The 9,241-nt window shown below is 35.6% G+C and overlaps 4 long non-coding RNA genes across 12 annotated transcripts; 3 read left to right on the plus strand and 1 right to left on the minus strand.

Moving 5' to 3' along the window:
* The first annotated feature begins 64 nt into the window (after window positions 1–64).
* On the plus strand, window positions 65–1,625 carry LOC124314914. 4 transcript variants are annotated; one of them, XR_006911326.1, is made up of 7 exons: window positions 65–175; window positions 250–364; window positions 495–594; window positions 656–748; window positions 923–1,044; window positions 1,109–1,220; window positions 1,424–1,625. It is a non-coding gene; the product is annotated as an uncharacterized LOC124314914 (long non-coding RNA). The 4 variants fall into 4 exon arrangements; XR_006911324.1 differs by having other exon boundaries at window positions 993–1,044; XR_006911325.1 differs by having other exon boundaries at window positions 690–748.
* Window positions 1,626–2,785: 1,160 nt separating this feature from the next.
* LOC124314956 lies at window positions 2,786–3,654 on the plus strand. The gene is made up of 4 exons (XR_006911423.1): window positions 2,786–3,022; window positions 3,117–3,214; window positions 3,285–3,390; window positions 3,601–3,654. It is a non-coding gene; the product is annotated as an uncharacterized LOC124314956 (long non-coding RNA).
* A 1,083-nt stretch (window positions 3,655–4,737) lies between these two features.
* On the plus strand, window positions 4,738–5,280 carry LOC124314947. Its single transcript, XR_006911407.1, has 2 exons — window positions 4,738–4,908; window positions 4,951–5,280. It is a non-coding gene; the product is annotated as an uncharacterized LOC124314947 (long non-coding RNA).
* LOC124314911 lies at window positions 4,974–7,182 on the minus strand. Of its 6 annotated transcripts, XR_006911316.1 has the most exons (8): window positions 6,861–7,182; window positions 6,784–6,801; window positions 6,564–6,716; window positions 6,438–6,482; window positions 6,221–6,376; window positions 6,022–6,162; window positions 5,650–5,796; window positions 4,974–5,285 (listed from the first exon to the last, which is right to left on the minus strand). It is a non-coding gene; the product is annotated as an uncharacterized LOC124314911 (long non-coding RNA). The 6 variants fall into 6 exon arrangements; XR_006911317.1 differs by having other exon boundaries at window positions 6,564–6,784; XR_006911318.1 differs by lacking the exon at window positions 6,564–6,716 and having other exon boundaries at window positions 6,438–6,563.
* Window positions 7,183–9,241: the final 2,059 nt, after the last annotated feature.

Raw genomic sequence — 9,241 nt, forward strand, 5'->3', positions numbered from 1 at the left:
CAAATGGTTTGTGGCCACCAGATGGCGGAACCATTCATGTACTTGTACTGCCTTTGTAAATCATTCGATTGTAGAATGGCGGGTGAGATGATGAGAAGTTATTTTCGTCTCATCAAACTTCAAAGAAAAATGGAATTAAAATGAGCAATTGATTTGTGTAATTTTGTAACAAAAGGTAACTAGAATTTTATTTATTAACTAAGTTTCATCTGGACGATGTTTATTTCAACATTTGCTGTTGAATTACAGTGAGATGGACGTACAATTAATTCCAGAACGTGGTCGATGCTGTTGCGATCGTTGCCGAAATACGTCTCGTACACCACATGTTTAGGAAGACTCCATGACATGCTCCATGAAGAAGGTAATTCGATTGACATTTAGTATGTCGTGCTGTGGTCGATTACTTATTGGAAAAAAGTCGTGTTATTAATTGTGTTGAAAATTGTCGATGCTTCCCTAAATCTATTAGATTTTCGTTAAAAATGTTTTAGACGTACAGCGTTTATAGACAGTTCGAGTGAAGGGGAAATTCACATGGTCGTTCAGTTTCGTGTTCATTATCATTCGATATTTTCCTGGGTTCTTAAACAGGTAACTGGAATTCAATTTTTAAAACATTGTTATGTGGGAATTGTAAGTGACTTAATTGCAGTGTCTCATCTCTCATTCTTCAATTCTGTCCTCAGTACGTGGCTGATGGACATTGAAGTAAACCTTATCTATGCCGCAAGCCTCCACAGTAAAGGTGATTGTGTTGAATTTGAATTTTATTCAATATTTGATAATTGATTTTTTCAATCCAAGTTAAAGATTTTTCTAGTCCACCATTACTGACAAGTTTTGATCTTTTTAGTTTTGAAACTGGAGCAATTGCTTTGCTGATAGTTATAGCTAGTAATTTTTTTTTTCAATTTTTTAGGTAGTGCCAATTGATGCCCTAGTAGGGTGTTAATGTAAATTTGAAAATTATATTCAATTTCCTTCTTTAGTTGGTTGGTGTATGAGCATAAGTCAGCATTTTTTTCTTGCATATTAAGAAAGGTAACCATTTCTTTGTAGGATTAAATCATAATGGTTTTATTTTAACATTACAATTCAATTGCAGCTACAACGGCGTTTCATTCTTGCCTTAGCAAGTAAGCACGTGGTCGATGCTTTACAGCCACACGGAAATATTCCTTGTTTACTTTTTTTTTAAGGAAGAACCTCTATTGAAGGTATTTAGTTTTGAGTTCCAAATTTTTTACTAAGTAATAAGACTCATAATTGGTTAAGGTAGATAAGTTGCAGATAAAAAGATTCTGTTGAACACAATTGAAGACTTTTCTCATATTAAAGATTTCTCTTTGTCCTTTACTTAAGCCTTGGAATGCTTTTGGGATTTTATTTTTCTTAAGTTACATTTCAATTTATTTCATAGGTTGTTCCATTGTTGGCTGTTGTTTGAGATGTCATTGCAGTTGCAGTTCTAACCACCAGCCTACTTGTGCTTACCTGTATTAAAAGCTGTTTAACCAAGACACTATTTCTTCGTTATGTTCTTCCATTTCACATTTCTGTCATTAATAGTTACCAAATATAAAAGTTTTCTATGCTATGATAATAACTCCATAGTTGCATTCATAGTTAATAGGTAATAGGTAATAGTTCCATAGTTTGTTTATACCTTTTGCCCCTCTTATGTTTATCCCCCTTGGTCTTATGTTATATACTGTGTTGAACAAAAACATAAAACTTATTAACTTTGAAAATAAATAATTCTGAAATTGGCAAGTATCCATTCAATTAAATGATTAAATCCAATTTTTATATGTTAAATATTGTAAAATTCATTTGTTTTTAAAAATAATTTAATAAATGTAGTGTATTGTCTATGACATATACTTATTTACAAGTCTGTTAGAACTGTTAGAACAATTCTGACTGCTGTATTGGAAAACCTTCAACCTTGCATCCAAAATTAGTTAAACTTGCAACAGTATCAGGACAGAGGGAGGCACTGCCTTGCAAGGCATCTCTGTCTCTTGGACAAGGCACATAAATGAATGTCAAGCTGCCCATCATTGTAGTTAATAGAAGATGGACTGACATTATGAGGATTTCGTCTGTTGTGATGTGTGTGGTGTGTGTGATGTTGTGCTGCGGTGGTAGCTTTTACCTGTTTGCTTGTTGGTGTACAATTTTGGAAGGGAGAATATTACGTGGTTATCAAAGTTATTTGCCTTTGTTTGTTCTTTCAATTGAGTGTCAAGTTGTCAACGAGCTAGAGCGGACATATTTTTCTGACACTAGACGGCTTAGCCTTTGGCCATTTTCCACTTAGTTTAGTTACGTTCTTTACGTTTACTTTGCACATCTCTGAAGAAGTTTATTGCTTTCACTATAACGAAATTTTTAGTGATAACTGCCAGTTTATGTTTCAACAACAAAGCTCACTTGTTAGGTTTTTAATAATGTGTTTTTTTTCTACTTCCGGTTTTCTTATTTCTGTCAGTAGTTTAGTAAATATTCATCTGAAACACAAAACAACCACATATTCGTGATCCCCGTCAAATTTGTGGTAAAGTTCATGTTGTTTTTTTTACGTACGCGTACTTCCGGTTTCAAGAATTTTCCTGAACTATAGTTCAGGAAAATTCTCGATTTTGATCAAATTCTGGATTTCGTTCAAATTATACCAAATCGACCCCAAATTTCACGGAGATCACGAATATTTGGTTTATTTGGGCGGCAGCTCAATGGTTAAGGCGCTATCGCTTACTTCCGGTATACTTCCGGAAAATTTGCATTAAACCAGCAAGTGAGCTTTGTTCTCTGTACAGTTCTAAGGATTGAGTGCTAGGTTTTAGCAAACAAATATGGATTTTTCAAGTTTTGTGAGTAGCTTAAGACCACCTGCAAATACTGAGTTTTGACATGTGTCAAATAGATGGCGTGTTGATTGTGTCAGTTATGGAATGGCGGTTTGCTGTCAAAAGTTAAGCTATCCTTTCTTCGAAAATTACCAATGAATTGATAGGTAAATTCGAGTGATTTCGTCTCTAACTTGTCGGTGATCTGTTCTATTCCGTGTATATGTTGGTTAACCTTAATGTTTCTCATCAACTTATAAGAGGAAACGTGAAAGAGTCGTGGCCGTCGTGCAGCCTACCGTCAACTATTTTGTTCAGAATCATTGTATTCTACTAAAAGTTCCATCGAAATGATACAGGTAATAACCAACACTAGCTTTATCCATCTCATGTATTGCTGCAACATATACTCTATTTGTCTTCTATTAGGAGTCATAATTGTATTGGACTTGCTAGATCCCCAAGCCCAGCACAGAAAAATCTCTGATTTCATCTTCTCGAAAGAAGATTTGATAACTGATGGGTGGTTTCATTTGTAAGTTTACTTATCATGTCACTGAACTTTTTCCATTGCAGTCTAAAGTTTGCAGTTTAAAGTATTGATCTCCACTCACGTCTATCTAATGTTTAAGAGACACTTTTGAGTGATACTGATAATTGTTTATTCTTTTAGATCATAGACGTCAAGCACATTGATGACACAAATTATAAACAAGCTGACTTATTTTTCTTTTTTTATTTACAGGTTCTAAACTCCAGGTTTCTAAATTTGCATTTCAGACTTTATGAGAAGTCATGTTCTTTCAAGAAAGTCAACAAGGTCCCTTGTTTACTAACCTGTTGGCTGCTACCCTTGAGTCTCCCTTTTTACTTTCTTAAGCTGGCTATCTTTATTTGAGGTATTGCTTATTCTGTCGCTACAATCTTGTTTGAATATTATTGCCATTCAAATAAATGTTCATTCTGCTTACAGGTTTTCCTTCGCTACTTGTCATAGACTTCGTCCATTGCTGAAAACCGACGCGAGAATGCTGTAATTGAAGACTGATAAATTGTGTAGTTAGATTCAATTACAAGTGCATATCTGGGCTCCCTTCTTTTCTGTGGCCCCGTTTCCCTAACTAACCACTAACCAACGCCCGCCGGTGGTCACTCACCCGCTGTGAAACCAGGAGGAGGGGAGGGCTCTGGTCGAACGGGGACTTGGAAGGCGCATGATCCGATGAAAACTTTTGGAGGGTCATGAGTCTAACCCGGAAGCCTAGTATGACTACATCTCCCCAGTAAAACTTGCCTCGTACTTCTCTCTTCTTCTCGGTCCAGATAAATATCTCTGGGGGCCGTAGACATGTCCTATAACAGCATGTGCGAGTTAAACAAAGCAACCCACTACCCAATGAAACAAAAAGCCATGGTTTATTATTTGCGCAAATCTCCGTCAGTCAAGTTACAAATTTTTCTAATTCAAGAACTCGTGTAGAATTTTGCATCTAGTCTATTAGTGCAAATCGCGATTCCATGTGTTTGGTAGTTAAGAAAATGGTTGTTTAAAAAACAAAACAATCGGGTGTTCTGAGTAGCAAAAAAAACTCACCATTGTTTGTTTTTAAACAACCATCTTCATAACTACCAAACACATAGGATCGCTATTTGCACTAATAGACTAGATGCAAAATTCGACAGAAGTTGATGAGTTTGAAAAATTTGTAACTTGACTGACGCAGATTTCCGCAAAACTAAACCATCGCTTTTTGTCTCATTGCCGCAGCGGTGGTGGCGGGTTGCGTTTAACTCGTACAGAAGAAAAACATTTTGGACCGGTCGCTCTGTTTATTGAATTTTTTTAACCTCTTAAATAAAATAAAAATTGTTTCTTGTAATATCTTTTGATTTTTATTTATTACAGATGTTATGTGGTTAAGGTTTAACATTGGTTTATAAGGTTAAGGGTATAAATTTTAGGATTGGTTGGTGTATGTTTTCGGGATGTGAAGGATTGGAAGGTTTATGTTTGTGGGGTTTGGAGATTGATTGGTAGGATTACATTTGTAAGGTTATATGTTTGGAGATTGATTGGTAGGATTACATTTGTAAGGTTATAGTTTAACTGAATTTTTATCCAAACTTTAAATATCCTCCCTCCCCCTCCAACATCCTCCACTTTCCTTTCCCCAATCCCGGAAACATGTTTATTATTTGTTGACATAAACATCCCATATTTGTTTTGTTTTTTTTTGTGCCTCTGAACTTATAAACGGTAAACTGCAATAGTCACGATGACAATTTAACAAGATAATGATGCAACTTCGGTAACACGACACCAGCATCAAGGAACGGCCAATTGAACTTGATGTAGAAAGATCTTTCACCAGCATAGGCTGCAACAACGTGCCACATCGGACAGCAACTACGCGAACATAAACGCTAAACCTATAACCAAAATTAAATGAATTAATCTTCAGCATCAGTGGAAATGCTGTCAATGAAAAGACGAACATAAGTCACTTTACGTTATTTACAAGAGTTAACCCAAATCATAAGTTTACCATTAAGAAAATTGTACATGTCAAATTCAACAGACTGGCTGAAAAATCCATGTGTGAATTAGACTGGAACCAAGAAGAAGGTGAAGCTAAGACTTCAACTAGCTTTATAACAAAAATGATAGAAGTATAGCTAAACTATGCAATCTCTTAAGAATTATCATTATAAATGTTCCAAAGGAATCTACGGTTGGCACTTGGCACACTTTTCCAATGAGCCATACAATTAGAAAGTTGATTGAAATAATTACTTCAATTGTAGCTAAGTGTTTCTTCATGTGATGAAACACACAACAGTACAGGTTGCAAGAGGAATACCCTTTATCAGATGGCTGCTTCAAATCCATATTTACGTTGGGCAGCAACAAAGAAGCTCAAACTCCACCAGCATGTTATTCCTATTAAAAAAAAAGAAAGCTCATGAAGCAACAATTTCTCAAACGACATAACAAAAATGATTGAAGTTAAGTTAAACTACAAAATCCTTCAGAATAAATGTTGCAAAGGAATGTACAGTTGGCAAGCTTTTCCAAGGTTTAATTTTGACAACTGAAATAGGTTGAAGAGATAGGCACTAACCAAATCTGTAGTCTCACAGTTAGAAAGTTGAACATTATATTTACCTGGATTGTTCTGAAGTGTTTCTGACAAATGTGAAGCTGGTACAAGAAAAAGAGACATTTTGGCAAAATGTTCAGCTGCTGAGGCCACATGATCAGATGAAATTGCCATTTAGAAATTATAGGCCGTTACCAGATAAATACCTAAATTCACACACAAATAATTAACACAGTCACATCCAAGAATCCAAAGAGCAATTACCATTAATACGAATAAAAATGGGGTCAAGAAAGATAAGTACGCCGTATTAAGTATCCAATCCAACGATACGTTTTCAACATGTGGTTTGATGGTTTCCAATCAAGGTTTTAAGAAATGGCGCAATTTCGTCTTGAGTAACGAAGACACTCGCGCCATCTAGCAAACATAATTTTAGCCACTTAGTGATATCCAACATATTCCTTTAGCAAATGATTACCTAATTGCGGAAAAATTGCCGAATAATTAATCCCTAATATGGCCCCTAAGGTGAATGATGTAGCAGTACTAGAGCAACCAATTTCTATTTCTTTTCCAGTTCTTCTACATTATCTACAACCTGTACCTGTGAATTTATATCAAATGTTGTATTTAGCTCATATCTGTAAAGGATATGCTGTGCTGGAACTCTGTGGCTGGAATGTTTTAAATGGTGGTGATGCAAAGTAGCAGTTCTTTCATGACGCTGTTGGACAAAGTGACAACAGCTCCAAGACATCTTCAAGGATTTCATTTCGTTTTAGAAAGAAGATTATTGAGTATGCTGACTACAAACTCTTGATTACCCTGTGTGATGCACAGATCTATTTCAATAACATGTGCAGTTAGTTGTAGTCTGTGGTTGTATTGACTTGAACCATACCTGTTGTGGTCTCCTGAAACGATAAATTGTTGATGTTTCTTCGTACATTGTTTTCTGGCTTTTTGCCAGGACTAGAAGCTGTTGCTGGTGAACTGACTGGTTCACTGGAATTTCAGATACTCATGTCAAAGTGTGTCGTAGTATCATTTTTCAGCTTCTTGTCGTAAAATTATTCATAAACTATTTCACCTTTCTATGCAAATCTTGCTTTACTGAAAGAAACACAGCACAACTTCTTCATCCCAAGCTCCCATTGCCAAAACATTAACCGCAAGGTTTTGTTTACGAGTTTACGTTTACTTTACGACATAAACGGATAAACCAGGGTCACGCCTATTGCACTCCGGAGTCCGGAGCGCTCTAGTGTCAAAAGTGGCTATTGCACTCCGGAGTCCGGAGTCCTCTAGCGTCAAAAGTGGCTATTGCACTCCGGAGTCCGGAGTCCTCTAGCGTCAAAAGTGGCTATTGCACTCCGGAAAGGAAATATGAAGTCATTTATGGCGACGAATGGCAAATAACGACTGATTCTGTGTTTTGACTGGTTTTGAATTCATTAAAAATTCAATTAAGGGTAAGAAATAAATTTGCAATATATTTAAGATAGAAAAGCAAGCTTATCAGCTCGCCGCGAAGGGATAGTCGTAAGCCAGTTGAAAACTGTCTTAAATGAAAAATTCAGGGCCTATTGTTTAGTTGAACATATTCACAATTCACACTTTTCTTCACAGACTTTTTTGTCTTTAAACGGGATTTTTCTGTCCCAGTTCAATATTTATCCTTTCAAGTTATTTTCGTTTAATTTTCTCAACTCATATTTTCCTATTTTTACACATAAAGTTCAATAATTGAATTTAAAAATAAACATCTTTTAGTCAAATAACTACAAAACATAAATGCAAATCTAGTTGTTGCGTCATGGTTGGGACATCAAAGATTGCGTCATCACGGCGATGCTATGGACATCTAGTCGCCACCGCAAGATGTCACCAGTCATTAAGTAAAAAAATTGTAGTCGCAACCGCCAGATGTCACTAGTCGTTAAAAAATTATTTTAGCAGTTTTTCATTAATTACAGGAGAACTAATTAAGTAAATGAAATAATTTTTGTTCTGGTCGCACCGCATATTTTTTCTCTAATTTTTAAGACCAAAAAGTCTTAAATCTGTCGTGAAACACCCGAGTTATGGAGCGTTACATACAGACAGACAGACAGACAGACAAAGTGACATGGCTTTTATTTTTCTGCGTATGCGATTAAGATAGAAAAGCAAGCTTATCAGCTCGCCGCGAAGGGATAGTCGTAAGCCAGTTGAAAACTGTCTTAAAAGACAAATTCAGGGCCTATGATTAAGTCGGACTTATTCACAATTCACGCTTTTTTCACAGACTTTTTGGTCTTAAAACGGGATTTTTCTGACACAGTTCAATATCCTTGCAAGTTATTTACGTTTGGTTTGATCAACTCATATTTTCCAATTTTTACACATAAAGTTCAATAATTGAATTTAAAAATAACCATCATTTAGTCAAATAACTACAAAACATAAATAACATCTGGTGGTGATTTTATAGGAAAGTGAAAAAGTTGTAGTCGCAACCGCCAGATGTCACTAGTCGTTAAGTAAATATTTTAGCAGTTTTTCATTAATTACAGGAGAACTAATCAAGTAAATAAAATTATTTTTGTTCTGGTCGCACCGCATATTATTTGTCTAGTTTTTAAGACCAAAAAGTCTGAAATGTGTCGTAAAACGCCCGAGCTATGGAGCGTTACATACATACATACATACATACAGACAAAGTGACATGGCCTTTTTTTTTTCTGCGTATGCGATTATTAGCTTCGCCCTTCGGGCTCGCAATAACAATCAAATATATTTGAATTTCATTAATAAACACAAATAGCCATTAGCCAATATAAAAGATGGGACTTAGTTAGTATTGTTAACTTAGCTAGAGTCGGAGAGTCCACCATTGAATCAGTACCTTAGATTCAAATTGCAAATAAACAGGAATAAAGTAGAATTTATAAACATATCAATTCAGGGTGATGTTTCTTGATAAACATTTCAACTTCTTGCTCTATTCTTCTCGGCGTTTGAACCCAAAGCAACCCATCATCAAAGGACAAGGCGCTTCCATATTCCGCTCTTAAAGGATCTTTGATTGACGCCGCCATATGTGGCAATTCTTTCCTCTCTTAAATCAATTACTTTTTCATTGTCAGTTCATTCATGTGATGACAAAGCACCGAGTGAAACTGAACACGAAAATACCAAGTATTTTTTCGCACTCACAATTCAGTTAAAATGTCTTTTGATATTCTCACTATAATAAAGGAAACTGCATGTTAACTTAGTTATGTATTGTTTTGTTTCAAG

The sequence above is a fragment of the Daphnia pulicaria genome, chromosome 10, assembly GCF_021234035.1.
Source record: "Daphnia pulicaria isolate SC F1-1A chromosome 10, SC_F0-13Bv2, whole genome shotgun sequence".
NCBI lineage: Eukaryota > Metazoa > Arthropoda > Branchiopoda > Diplostraca > Daphniidae > Daphnia > Daphnia pulicaria.